At 46.0% G+C, this 14517-nt stretch overlaps 1 protein-coding gene across 1 annotated transcript in view; it reads left to right on the forward strand.

The window, feature by feature from the left end:
* Window positions 1-14517, forward strand: part of ctr9 (CTR9 homolog, Paf1/RNA polymerase II complex component) — a 36860-nt gene that overhangs the window by 8833 nt on the left and 13510 nt on the right. The window lies entirely within an intron of this gene.

Raw genomic sequence — 14517 nt, forward strand, 5'->3', positions numbered from 1 at the left:
AGATAACTCAGTCTTGGGAAGTTAGCTTCATGTAGCTTCCACCACTGCATGTCTCTGTCGCAGGTGCTGGAATAAGTTGGTTGTGTTCCCATGTTTTGCAGCGATCGTCTTTCTACAGACCTTACACAGAACAGTTGTTTGTTCTATGTCTGACTGCTTGTACCCGAACCACTTCCATACAACTGAACTTACTGAAGTGGTACCTTTTTTAGGAATGAGTTCTTCTTCATCTGTGTTCGTGGACATTTTTATGCTTCGTCTGTCGTAGTGATGTGTCGGTCGCGAACTATTTAAGTGAACGACGGGAGCCGGCTCTCGCCCGCGAACGAGCCGTTTTTTTTGCGGAGGGATCGGCATGAAGGCACATTATGCAATGTGCAATGTGCACATTATCCCGCTTATTACATGGCCAAATTCTCAGCAAAGTAACGACATGACTCCCAATATTAATTGAAATGCTTTTATGGATTTAGAAAATGATTTTATTGATTTAAAAAATAGTTTTTTATTGATTTAAATTGACATGCATCCGCTAAGAAAATTAGTGCGTTGTTACTGTTTGAACTAACGTAGCAACGGCAGGAACTGCTTCGATAGTGTTTTTGAGGAGCTTTTTGATTACAGATCCAAAAAAAAATCGCGGTTTTTCGGTTTAGCCATTTCACAAACCGTAGGAAAGTAAAAATGCAATTAATCGTGAAAACCGAAAAAATCGCCCAGCCCTAGCCGCGACGCTCAGCGGCCCATCTGCAGTCAAGAAAGCGTGGCGGAGGCAGGACACGGCTGTATCGAGCCGGTGTGGAGACACCGGAGAGTGCTTTGACCACGCACGTTTCGGGACAATGGCGAAGAAATGCATCGCCCCGTGCAGCTACAAACCCCCGGGAAACGGAGGAACGTGTAGGCTCCTCTTCGTCAGCGACAGCGTTTCGGGGAGCCTGTTTCTGTTTGACACGGGCGCTCAACGGAGCGTAGTTCCAGCGTCCAGTGAAGACGTCACCCGGGGTGGGCACGGACCGCGATTGACGACGGCTAACGGCGGTCCCATTCGCACGTACGGCGTGAGGCTTATGTGTTTGTGCATCGGAGGACAGCGTTTCAACTGGGATTTTGTGACAGCGGACATTTATTTTCCCCTCCTCGGAGCGGATTTTTTGTGTGCTCATGGACTCTTAGTGGACGTTAAGAATAGGCGTTTGGTTGATGCCTTCACGTTTTCTTCCCTCGTGTGCACACTTGGCTGTCGGGCTCGCTGTCGGGGGCAGACACATTTCTCAGACTGTTGGCCGAGTTTCCAGACCTGTCGCTGCCCACCTTCTCTGCACTTACCACTAAGCATGGCGTTGAGCACCACGTCACTACCGAGGGGCCTCCTGTCTACGCCAGGGCCCGGCGGTTGAACCCTTCTAAGCTGGCTGTAGCGAGGGCGGAGTTCGCAACCATGGAGCGCCTGGGCATTGTCCGCCGTTCCGACAGTACTTGGGCTTCCCCCCTGCACGTCGTCCCCAAACCGAACGGCGGGTTCCGCCCGTGCGTGGGATTACCGCCGACTCAACGACGCCACTACGCCTGACCGCTAGCGATCCGGTGCCGCACATTCAGGACTTTTCGGCGCATCTGGCCGGTACGGGGGTGTTTTCCAAGGTGGACCTGGTGCGTGGATACCACCAGGTGCCCATGCACCCTCTGGACATTCCCAAGACAGCTGTGATAACGCCTTTTGGACTTTTTGAGTTCCTGCGGATGCCTTTTGGACTCAAGAATGCTGCTCAGACGTTCCAGCGCCTGATGGATTCGGTGCTGCGGGACCTGCCGTTTGTGTTTGTCTACCTCGACGACATACTCGTCGCCAGCGCTTCAGTGCAGGAGCACCTGTCCCACCGCCGAGCCCTTTTCACGCGGCTCAACGAACACGGATTAATCATCAATCCTGCAAAGTGCCAGTTCGGGGTGTCTGACATTGATTTCCTGGGGCACCACGTCACCAAGGGCGGTTCGGCACCTCTGCCGGCGAAGGTGGAGGCTGTTGCGGCTTTTCCTCGCCCGGTCGCTCCGTGAGTTTCTGGGGATGGTGACCTTCTACCACCGTTTCATCGCCCGGGCCGCACACATCATGCGGCCGCTGTATGAAGCATTGAAGGGCAAGACCCCCGTCCAGGCGATCGATTGAACGGCAGAGGCGGACGTAGCTTTTGCTGAGGTCAAGACCGCGTTGGCTCAGGCGGCTTTGCTGGCACACCCATCATCTACGGCTCCCATCTCCATCACCACGGACGCGTTGGACTACGCGGTCGGCGCGGTGCACGAGCAGCACGTGGAGGGCGCTTGGCAGCCGCTCGCCTTTTTCAGCCGCCAGCTGACGCCCAGAGAACGCAGGTACAGCGCTTTTGACCGTGAGCTCCTGGGTCTTTATTTGGCCGTGCGGCCCTTCCGTTTCATGCTGGATGGCCGGGAGTTTACTGCGTTCAAGCCACTCACTTTCGCCATGTCTAAAGTGGCGGAGCCTTGGTCGGCACGTCAGCAGAGGCAGCTTTCCTACATCTCGGAGTACACCACAGACATTAAGCACGTGGCTGGCAAGTCGAACCTGGTTGCAGATTGCCTCTCCAGAGTCGTCATCGGAGCCGTCCAGTTGGGCCTGGACTATACTCGCATGGCGGCGGACCAGGTCACAGGCTCTGAAGGTGGAGGGCGCGGGGCTGCGCTTGGAGGACGTGGTGTTCGGCGACGCGGGCGTTACCCTCCTGTGTGACGTCTCCACAGGCCTGTCGCGGCCAGTCGTTCCCGCCAGCTGGAGGCGCTCTGTGTTCGAGGCAGTGCACGGACTGTCACACCGGCGTTAAGCCTTCGGTGCGCTTGGCGGCCGTGAAGTTCGTCTGGCATGGGCTGAAAAAGGACGTGAGGACTTGGGCTGGTGAGTGCGTGGCTTGTCAGCGCGCTAAGGTGCACCGCCACACAAAGGCCCCTTTGGAGCGTTTCCTGGTGCCTGAGAGGAGGTTTGACCACGTCAACATCGACCTGGTTGGTCCATTGCCCTCCTCTCAGGGCTTTTCCTACCTCCTCACCATGGTGGACAGGACGACCCGTTGGCCGGAGGCGGTCCCGCTCGTTTCGACGTCGGCCGCGGACGTTACCCGGGCCTTCATTGCAACGTGGGTGTGTCGTTTTGGCACCCCGTCGGACATTTCCTCAGTTCACGTCCGAACTCTGGAACGCCGTGGCAGGCGGTTTGGGGGTTAAGCTGCACAGGACTACCGCTTACCACCCTCAGGCTAACGGCCTCTTCCATCGCTCCATGAAGGCGGCCCTCAAAGCCGGCCTTAAGGACGGGAATTTGGTCGACAAGCTGCCCTGGGTGATGCTGGGCCTGAGGACTGCGCCTAAAGAAGACCTGCAGTGCTCTACGGCTGAGATGGTCTACGGGCAGCCGTTGAGAGTTCCAGGGGATTTCCTTCCTAACGCATCGGCTCCCTGGTCGGCGTCGGCCCAGCGGGCTTTCCTGCAGGACGCCGCTGAGGCCTTTGCTCCGATCCCTACTACTCAGCACGGTACTCAGGTGTCCCAGGTTCCCGCAGAGCTCCGCTCGGCGGAGCACGTGTTCATCCGGCACGATGTGCACAGAGGCCCCCTGCAGCGCCCTTATGATGGGCCTTTCCGGGTCTTGGAGCACGGGGACAAGCACCTGGGTGGCAAGGCCGAGCACGTCTCGGTGGACCGGGTGAAGGCTGCTCACCTGGACTTGGACCAGCCTGTGGTGCTGGCTCGACCTCCGCGACAGGGCCGCCCCCCGGCCTCGTCCCCTGTCACGGATTTAAGACCTGTTGTTCCGGTCCCTCCCCTTCCGGGGGCCGCACAGGCGGAAGTCACTTTTCCGACTCCCGTGCTCAGGAGTCGTGGGGGTCGGCGTGTCGTTCCTCCCCGCCATGCTGATTTTGTTTTTGTGTGAATTCTGGGGGGGCTTGTGTGGTGACACCATGTGGGCCATAATTCACCTTGCTTATTGTGTTGCCACACGGACCCTTTAGTGGGAACACCTGTAGCTTTAGCTGCCATTCCTGCTAGCTCATCAGGCAGAGCAGTGCATGTGTTAACCTCTCTGATATTAATGGATAATAAAGATTGGAACTCCATTCTTAATACACCGCCTCCGACTCTTTTCACGGCACTACACGGCACTAATTATTTTAACGCGATTAACACATATGTACTTTTTGTCCTCGGCCGCCCCGTAGTTTCAGAGAGCATCGAGTTTAAAATACATTCTACAAGCTGATGCTGACAGCCCCGCTCCTGCCGCCCGCTTGTGGCAGACCACACTTCCACGCTCACCGGCAGGCACCGACTGGCCATCGGGAGGACTGGGAGGGTGTGTGTATTAGGGATCGACCGATATGGCTTTTTCAAGGCCGATACCGATACCGATTATTAGTAATCAAGGAGACCGATAACCGATATTTGGAACCGATATACATTTGCAGTAAAAAAAAAAATCTTGGTGTCAAAATGTAGAATAACACAAACTCCAACACAACTTCTTTGAAATGCATTTAAGCATAGCCTATATTATGTTTAATTAACTTTTAAACATCTTACAACTGGTTTCCTCTCTGTGCCCTTTTCTTTAGTGCAGTCATCTGCAATGAGTTAAAGAGAGAGACAAGAAGTGGGGCTGCAGGCTGACATGCTTAACTAACAATAATGCTTAATTTATTATATCTGTCTATCTAGCATAAAATCCCAATAAGCTGCTAGCAACTGCAAAACACTAGTGCTAGCTAATGTTTTGCAAACTATTAAAAGTGAGGCTATTACAGTAGACCTAACGTTAGTCTAGTAGCCTCACTTCTAGTATTTTGCTAAACATTTGCTAGATACATGTTGGCTAGCTAATGAGCTTCACATATCCAACCCAGTCTCACGGCATTTCGTGTTCACCAACACGATTTTTAATCTATTGATTCGTGTTCACCAACACGATTTCCCCCTTTTTTTCGTGTTGCACAGCACGATTTTAAAAGCAATGTATTTCTACTGGTAATGACGCTCTTGGAAGCACGGCATTCGTTTGTGTCGGCTGCCCTTAAAGGCAATGTGAGCATCCATTCTCATTGGATAACGGAGAATTGTACACCCGGAAGTAAGTATTCCCCTTACTGTCAATTGATTTTACAGTGATATCTGCACTACTCATCGACTAAAAAACACCAGATTATCCTTGTTAATTACACAACATTGATTGGTTTAAATTGTCTGCAATGCTTTTGTATTTTTCCCCTTCGATTCGGAGAAACAAATATTTTTTCGGAGTAAAGGATGGCAGAAGACACTACACTACACTACCCAGAATCCCCAGCTATCGTTTGGACTACACCATGTGCTGACAAACCCCGTTTTTTTTCACCATTCATTCCAATGGCTGGCGTCTATGTCACATGATCTTCACATTTCTCCCTGCAGAAAAAAAAAACATGGCCGAACTTCGTTTTATTCTCGGTGGAAAATGCCTATTTTAAAGTTAGTTTGGCCATTAAAATGCGTTTTGATGTCATTTGATGCGAGAAATATGAGTTGTTATTTCAGATTATGTGTGCAGTGGATGTACATGATCTTTAGTTTGCTAGTTATTACGAAGATTACTTCAGGAAATTGCGTCCATAGTACGTTTTCATTGTTACCAAGGTGGTTGCTAGGGACGCTGCTATCGATATTATTTCTGTTATGTTGTGTAACTGTTTAATGGTGTTATCTTTATTGCTACCCCCTTCCCCGTCAATGTATAGTGTTGGTCCACAGCGCAAACATATTAGTTTAACAAAATCCGCATCTAAAGATAGCCTACGTTATTTTCCCCTGTGCAATTCCAGTCTCACATCTCACAGCACATTGTCATTAACAAATACCGGAAACAGACCGAAAACATTTAAATAAAATAAAATAATACTTTATTCCGAGTGTGCTTGCTTTTCTCTTTGAAAGTCATCACATAACGGCATTGTAATACACGGTTCGGCTGTATTAAATATTACATATCTGCCGTAGTTCTGTATTTATAGAGCCCTGATGTGAAGACTTCTAGACAAACATGAGGAACTGAAAACGTGACGTGGATCATAAATATATCAGCCATTAAACAACATCTTACATTTATTTTCACACAATACGTCTCCTTGCAGTATCAACACTAATTCGGCTGACTTTTATATTTGATCCAATTGGTAGATAGGCTGTATTTACACCATAAAGGTGCACAGCTGATATAAAGGGACACCTAGTGGTTAAAGCATTGTATTGAATTTCATTATTTTTATTATTAGATATTAATAGGATCCCTATAAAGTATATTCATTACTCGTTATTCTCTACTAATAGTTAATTAAAGACTGTATATAATGACTATTTTTCACATCCCTTTCAAGATTTCAAGATTTTCTAAGGTTTATTGACATATCATATAGGCCTACACAACTATGGTGTAGTTATGCATTGAATGAAAAACTTGGGTCGCAGGTTCCTCAATAGTGCATTACAAGACATCTATCAATATTTGTGCATACCTCCAGCAATGTTAACTATGTTGAAGCACTTATTTTAACTGATATTATACATAATGTATTATACTCTTATAAGATGTATGTAGATATTTCATCTCCGGCCTTGTCAGGTATTGAACAATCAATAAATAAAGAACACAGAATTGTTAAATATAAAACACAGAATTTGTGTGATTATACTAAATGATTTACAAATAAACACCACTGCATATTTACAACTGTTACACATGCTGATGTAACGCAAATGTTCCAACTTGGGATCAATAAAGTATATCTTATCTTAAGCTGATCGATGGCTACTGCCATATTTGCAAAATTTGCCTCTGAACCTTGACAAGTGCATGTTTCAGGCTTATCAATTAATGTAATGTAATGTTATCAATTAACAACAGGGGTCACAAACATAAGACCAGCTGTTAAATAAAGCTCTTCTGACCTTAGCTGGCATGTGTGTATATATATTAATGCTGCCCATTATGGGCACAAGCAATTTTCACCCATTTATTAATTATATGTTTTAAATTTGAGTGTTTCCTATCCCCTAAACCTCCAGGGATGTACACAGTTTAATACTGGTAACTTCTTATTATGGGAAATACGAAAACGTCTTTTAAAACTACAACTCCCAGTAGATACGTGCCATAGATAGAGAACATGTTGCGAAACAGAATAGCCAGCATGTGTAGTTCTGGGGTGGGGGAGGGGGGGACGCGGTGGACCCGTTCAAATCCAGTTTTGGACAGTCTGCCGTGGTTCCATCCCATTTCAAGTGCTGTTCGAGGCTCGGCGTAACCCTCGGAGCACACACTCCAATCACAGAGCTTGAGGACTATCACGGGGTTTATCACACAGAGCACATGGTGTAATCCAAACGATAGCTGGGGATTCTGGGTAGTGTAGTGTCTTCTGCTATCCTTTACTCCGAAAAAATATTTGTTTCTCCGAATCGAAGGGGAAAAATACAAAAGCATTGCACACAATTTAAACCAATCAATGTTGTGTAATTAACAAGGATAATCTGGTGTTTTTTAGTCGATGAGTAGTGCAGATATCACTGAAAAATCAATCGACAGTAAGGGGAATACTTACTTCCGGGTGCACAATTCTCCGTTATCCAATGAGAATGGACGCTCACATTGCCTTTTTAAGGGCAGCCGACACAAACGAACGCCGTGCTTCCATGAGCGTCATTACCAGTAGAAATACATTGCTTTTAAAATCGTGCTGTGCAACACGAAAAAAAGGGGAAAATCGTGTTGGTGAACACAAATCAATAGATTAAAAATCGTGTTGGTGAACACGAAATGCCGTGAGACTGGGTTGACATATCAACCTGAAAAACTGCGAGGCTCCACTCGCAGCCCCTCCCCCCCCCCACCACAGTTACTCCGCTGCGAGACGCTGCACGCACCCCCAACTCTGACTGACTTCCCGCGTCCCTGTGTAACTGGGAAACTGATAGAATTGGATCATAAGATCGTGGTGTTTTGCAACTTCAGCATAGGGGATAGGGATGTTTATTGAACTTCGGTTTAACACATGTATGGCTCTGCCGCTCAGCGCTGCTGCTTGCTTCAGTCTGTGTCTGCGTTCTTTCGCACCTGCCTGTAATCTGAGAAAGTCCCGCCTCTCTGGCTGGCTCCCGCCTGGAAAATCTTCAGTAATAGCCTATCAGATAGCGCTGTGGGCGGGAAATTGCTCGTGTACACAGTGGTGACTGCAGCCAGAGAAACGGCCGCATCAGAGCCAAAGTTTTATCGGCAATTTGATTAAAAAAAAAGGTCGATACCGATAATCGGTCAAATGCGGAATATCGGCCCCTAGTGTGTACGAGCGAGACCTTACGTGTATTGCTGTTGTTAGCATCTGGTGCTAGCTAGCTGCGCTAACGGATATAAGGAGCTATTTCAATGAAAACAGAGGAGCGACATTTCGCCGACAACTGCGCCGAGCACTTGGCTTTATGCAGGTAGCCAGACAGTGGGACACTGTACGAAAAGTCAGCACACTCAGCACGGATACTGCGCGCAACATGATTGCAGCTCCCGTTCGAGCATATGCCTTGAGCTGCACATAGCTCCAACGATCCATCACAGTGTCTCTCCACACCATAGGCGGAGTTTGACATTTGCGCTTGGGGGGGCAAACTTTTTTACTGACGTCAGTACACAGTCCAAACTATTGCGTGTGGTGCTACGGATACAGTAGCAATAAGCGTTCACCACACTGAGTATGACTTTTCCACATACAAACACAACTTGTCCTGTCATGCAAGCCTAATGCCCGCCGTACACACACACTCATATGGAAGGGGCGGTCTCTCCCCCCAACAACAGTGCATTACATAACTGTAAAACGTATCATAACTGTGCACATCTTATACTTATTTGATAACTACTATATCCCTTGGTTACTTGAACACGCTACAATATTATTAACCAGTGTCCTACCTTAGTGCAGAAGTAGACGCCTTTTTTTACGTTACGCATATATATCCACTATCCCCTCAGGTGACAGCTGTGCAGTTATGTCGTCCTCAATGTGAAGAACAGCAAGTGAGGAAAATCTTGTTCCTCCCATCGTTGACCGCAGCCAGTTCCGAATTCTCCTCATTGCAGAAAAACTTCTCTCTGAGGTGGCAGATCCGATAGGCAGAGTTAGTGCCAACTGGAGCATCTTTTTAAATTTGGATAGCTCTCCTTTTTAACAGTCTTTCAAAGATGCTCAAGTGCAACAGGTGCGACAGCAGAGGCTTTAACAAGGTCCATCTCTGCTCCAAGAAGGAGAGGGTGAATTTTGAGCGGCTGTGCGTATTTTTGTACGAGAGGTTCAATTCCATTTTTGTCACATTTAAACAGTGCTGCACATGCTCGTGCCAGGTCTATGGACTCTCCCGTGAATCGTCTGTCTAGTTCGTTGATGAGGGTGTCCAGCACAGGGAGATATAGGTGCTGCTGAAATCCAGCTGTATCACTCTGTGACCTTTGTGCGCCACTTTCATCAGTTTCTCTTTGGCCCAAAGTAGTTGTAACCAGGAAACTGTCGAGGGAGGTCGGGGGTTTTGTAGCCCGTTTTCTTTTGGGTGCAAGGGCACTCGGAGTCTGACACTCAACATCTGCATCCACAGGTACTGCCACGTTGTTGTCCCGGCAGAACTGTTTCACTGATCCCCACATATTGCTCCATGTATCTGCTTGTCTTTGAGATTTGAAGTGCGCCTTCAGGTTGTCGGTAAGCGCCGCAGCCTCGGAGAGTGTGCAGCTGGAGGACTGTAGGGCCTTGTGAGCAGTGTTGGGACTAACGCGTTACTGTAACGCCGTTATTTTTGGCAGTAGTACTCTAACGCATTACTTTTTAAATTCAGTAACTCAGTTACCGTTACTACATGGTGCGTTACTCCGTTAGTTTTTTTTATATAGTCAACAGCCAGGTGAACAGAGATGAGAACTGTACTTAAGTACAGTACTTGAGTAAATGTACTTAGATACTTCCTGTGTCACATGCGGAGACGGGCTGTGGGCGCGTTTGTGTTGTTTACTAACAAGACTATCATGGCGGCGGCGGAGCTCAAGTCTAGTTTCTCCACCTGGAGATATTCTCACTATTTCACTTTTGTCGAGCACAAAGAAAAGAAAGTTTCTGTTAAATGTAAGTTGTGTCCTGGCGGGTCAAAGATCCTATCTACTGCCCAAACCAGTAATTCAAATCTCTTAAAACAAATGCAAAAACAACATGCTGGGACGAAGCTAGTAGCTAAGACCACAGAGACTCAGCCGACGCCACTCCACCTCCACCTAAGCAACAGCGGCTGGATTTTAACCAAGGGACTGCTGGCCAGGGAAAAGTCGATAAAGCCATTGCACGGTATGTTGTAGAACACATGCAGGCTATTGCTACAGTGGAGTCACCCGCTTTCAGGGAGCTAGTTAGCATGATACCATGTCCATTGTCCGGGCGGCACACGGCATATGGGACGGAAAACTTTTTCCAACTACCTGGAGAAAGAATATACAAAAATGGAAAGCCAGCTAATATCGATGCAATCCAGATTGCATATAATGCATGTCAAGTTGATCAACAGATTGTATTATTCTCCAATGCAATAAAAGTACTGAAATGAAGGCTATAAGGGCATTAATGGGAGCCCTTTTTTCAAGTAACTAAAACGTTACTTTTCACAGTAACGCATTACTTTTGGGTTTAAGTAACTAGTAAAGTAACTGAGTTACTTTTGAAATGAAGTAACTAGTAATGCTAACTAGTTACTGGTTTTCAGTAACTAGCACAACACTGCTTGTGAGTAACATGAATCACACGCAGTATGTTTTCAAATACAATAACACATGTAATGAAAGACATTCTGGTCATGTGGGCATAAAGGCCACTGGCCTCCACAGACCACTTGTCTCCCTCGTCACTCATTTCTCTCAGGCACCCTGTAATTGCAGAGTAGTGAGTTTTAACGGAATTCACAGATCGCCACTTGTACGCCCACCTTGTCTCACTTGGCTGTATTATTTCAGTTTGTTTCAGATTCAGTGATTTCTGCATTTCAATGAATCGATGGTGGTTTGACGGCTCTGCAAATACAGAGTACAGTTTGTCAATGACGTTCAGGAATGTTTTCACGCTGCGGTTGACAGCACAACACTCCACAAGCACCAGATTTAGTTTGTGTGCCAAGCAGTGCACGTACACTGCGTATGGGTGGGTCTCTTTGATGCGCTGCTGCACACCAGAAACGTGACCAGACATGACGGAGGCACCATCGTAACTCTGGGCAACAATTGGGATATGTTTCAGTCCACACATCTCAAGTCCTTTGTTTATTGCTTCCACAATCCCAGCCGCGTTGCGAGATGCTGAGCAATCAATAAAACACAAAAAACGCTCCTTGATTTCAAGCTGCTCTACATATCTTAAACACACTGATAATTGTTCCGTTTTGCAAGACCTGGCCTCATCTGCAATTATAGAAATAAATCCAGTAACCTGCACTTTCTCTACAATTTCTGCACGAACTAAGTTAGCGCATATGTCAATGACTTCGTTCTGGAAATCTGGGCTAGTTGCATTGAAATAGTTGGACTGCATGTTTTTAAAAGCAGAATCATACTTGGAGAAGAAGCCACAAACCTCAAGAAAATTCCCACGCGACTCTGACTCGCTTCCCTCCCGATGCCCACGAAAAGGCAATCCGAGTTTGGACAACAGCCTCACAATATCAACAATTTTGCACAAATAAGATCTGTTCTTCTCAACAGAATCTTCGTGGCTTCGGGAAAGTTTAGCTGCAATAGATCCAGAAGATGCAGTTACTTTATAGTTATCCCATTTAACCATGCAGTTCAGATGGGCCTGGGAGTGTGCATGTTTCTCCAGTTTGCTGCTTATTTTTTTCCAGTCACTCAGGCCCTTTCTAAAGGAATCCTCCACACCGCTGTCAGTCTGGAAGTGGCGGCATGAAAAACAGAAGACGGCATCCATTCGTACTGAATATTCCAGCCAGGGATAGTTCTTGTAATAGTATGTGGAAAATGATCGTTTTGTTTTCCCAATCATTTGTGAGGGGAATTCGGATAAAGTAGGCTGCTTAGGACAGCTGTGTTTTTCCCCAAGATCATCATGACCCACTGACGGCCCCGGCACCGGTGGTCTCCCTGCTGTGGGGTTAATGACGTTAGCTGGTCCTGCCAATCCAGAGCTCTCCGCTGTGGGGCTAACGTTAACTGGTTTAGCTAATCCAGAGCTGCTTGTTTGTGTGTCTGCCACTTCACATTCTGACGGCTGCTGGTTGGTAAGGTTAGGCTCAGTCGGTGGCTCTTCTGTTGTTGAAGCTTTACAAAACGAAATTGGACGTTTTTAAAAATCGCCGAATATCCATTACTGCTAATACAATAGCTGAATCACTTGTATACAAAAAAAAGCGAGGGAACTTGTGTCCTTAACCTCACACACACACACACACACACACACGTCACAACATGCGACTGCTCAAAAATGAAATTATTTCAAACAAAACATTATTATTATTATTATTATTATTCAGATTTGTATTGTAACAATCATTTTATTACATCTATTAAAATATTGATATACGAAATATTTGTATTCATGGGCGGCGCCAGGGGGTAGCTTGGAGTTGCTATAGCAACTCCAACAATTGGCCTGGAAACGGCTTAGCAACCCCATTGTTTTGTTATGAAAATGTATATATATTTATACACATTCTCGCGAAATCTATCAGGGGTCGTTGTAAGTTAAAGCGCAAACTGTTACTTGGCTTATGTGGTTATAATTCTCAGTATGTGAACACAGATCGAAAATGGAAAGATTTCTCACAAGTCAGCGTAAACGACCGCGATCTCAACCCTGTGTGTGTGTGTGTGTGTGTGTGTGTGTGTGTGTGTGTGTGTGTGTGTGTGTGTGTGTGTGTGTGTGTGTGTGTGTGTGTGTGTGTGTGTGTGTGTGTGTGTGTGTGTGTGTGTGTGTGTGTGTGTGTGTGGAGGTTAAATGCCACAGCATGCAAGTTGAAACAGTGAACGATCGCTATTGTGTACTTGTACGCTCAGGGTGTAATGATATTATACAAAAATATTGTAGGAGCACAGAAACAGTGTTCAAATTCTGCTTTTACGAACTTATTTTGGTTGTGCTTACCTTGCAAAGTAATGTTATAGGTGTCAAAGGAATGTTTTAATGATAATATTGTAGCATGTCCAAGTTAATAGTTATGTCAGTTATCAGATGTGCAGTTTAGTACATTTGTAAAGTTATTTAGGCAATGTTGTTTGTGGGAGTTAGGGAGAGACCGCCCCTTCCAGGTGTGTGTGAGCATTTTCCGGTGTGTGTGTGTGGAGGGAGTACGAGACGGTAGGAGTTGTCTTCGAGTGTGGGGAAAAGTCATAATGAGTGTTATACTATTGATTGGTTCTGTAAGGCGTGGCTGTGGCCGTCAATACCAGAAAATAAAGAGAACGTTTTCGACATTGAAGGTCGAGTGATCTGTGATCTTGAATAGCGGTGAACGCTACAATATGAACAGGCTCGTGCTTGGCCCACTGGTATTGTTTGTTTATTTATTTCGAAAATTAACTAGCAACGCCGTGCTGTCGTATAGCAACTGCTAAACTACTGCAGCAAAGAAATCCTGGCGCCGCCCATGTTTGTATTGGAACAGTTTTAGACTTAGTAATGCAGTAACATATTTCAGCCACCAGGGAGGGGCAATGCCTGGCCCCCGCAAAATCCGCCTATGCTCCACACACACACACACACACACACACACACACACACACACACACACACACACACACACACACACACACACACACACACACACTGTATTATTGTATGAAAGAGGTTCCAGGTTGAATTGAGGTGAATATTTGTAATGTTCAGAGGTTGTTGTGTTTAATATTCATTAGAATATTTGTCATTGTTCAAATGATAATAAACACACATATAAAGCATATTTGTCCACTCATATGTTGATAAGAGTATTAAAAACTTGAAAAATATCCCTCTAAGGTACATTTAGAACGGATACAAAATGTGCGATTAATTTGCGATTAACTATTTTAATCGACTGACAGCCCTAATTATTATATAATTGTACAAACATGGGTTGATGATTAGAGGTAACGGAGTTATTTATTTTGTTAAAGTTTCAGCTATTCTGTTTACAATTCTGTCATCAGATTATTTAATACCATTTGTTAAAGCATTGTTGTTTCTTTTGATGTGAAATATTATGTATTTAATTTAAATAAAAAGCAATGTTAGTTTTGTTCACAATTTGTTTAGTTAGGTTACCTTATTTTATTCTCCAAAAGTACCGTGAAAAGACCGGATCGATAAGCGGTATCGATAAAAGTAGTAGTACCGTTAAAACCTTAACGACACCCATCCCTAATATGTAGTCGTAACATAGCTGTTTGTTAGCTTGGTGATTAAATTGAACACA

The sequence above is a fragment of the Gymnodraco acuticeps genome, unplaced genomic scaffold, assembly GCF_902827175.1.
Source record: "Gymnodraco acuticeps unplaced genomic scaffold, fGymAcu1.1, whole genome shotgun sequence".
Classification (NCBI taxonomy): domain Eukaryota; kingdom Metazoa; phylum Chordata; class Actinopteri; order Perciformes; family Bathydraconidae; genus Gymnodraco; species Gymnodraco acuticeps.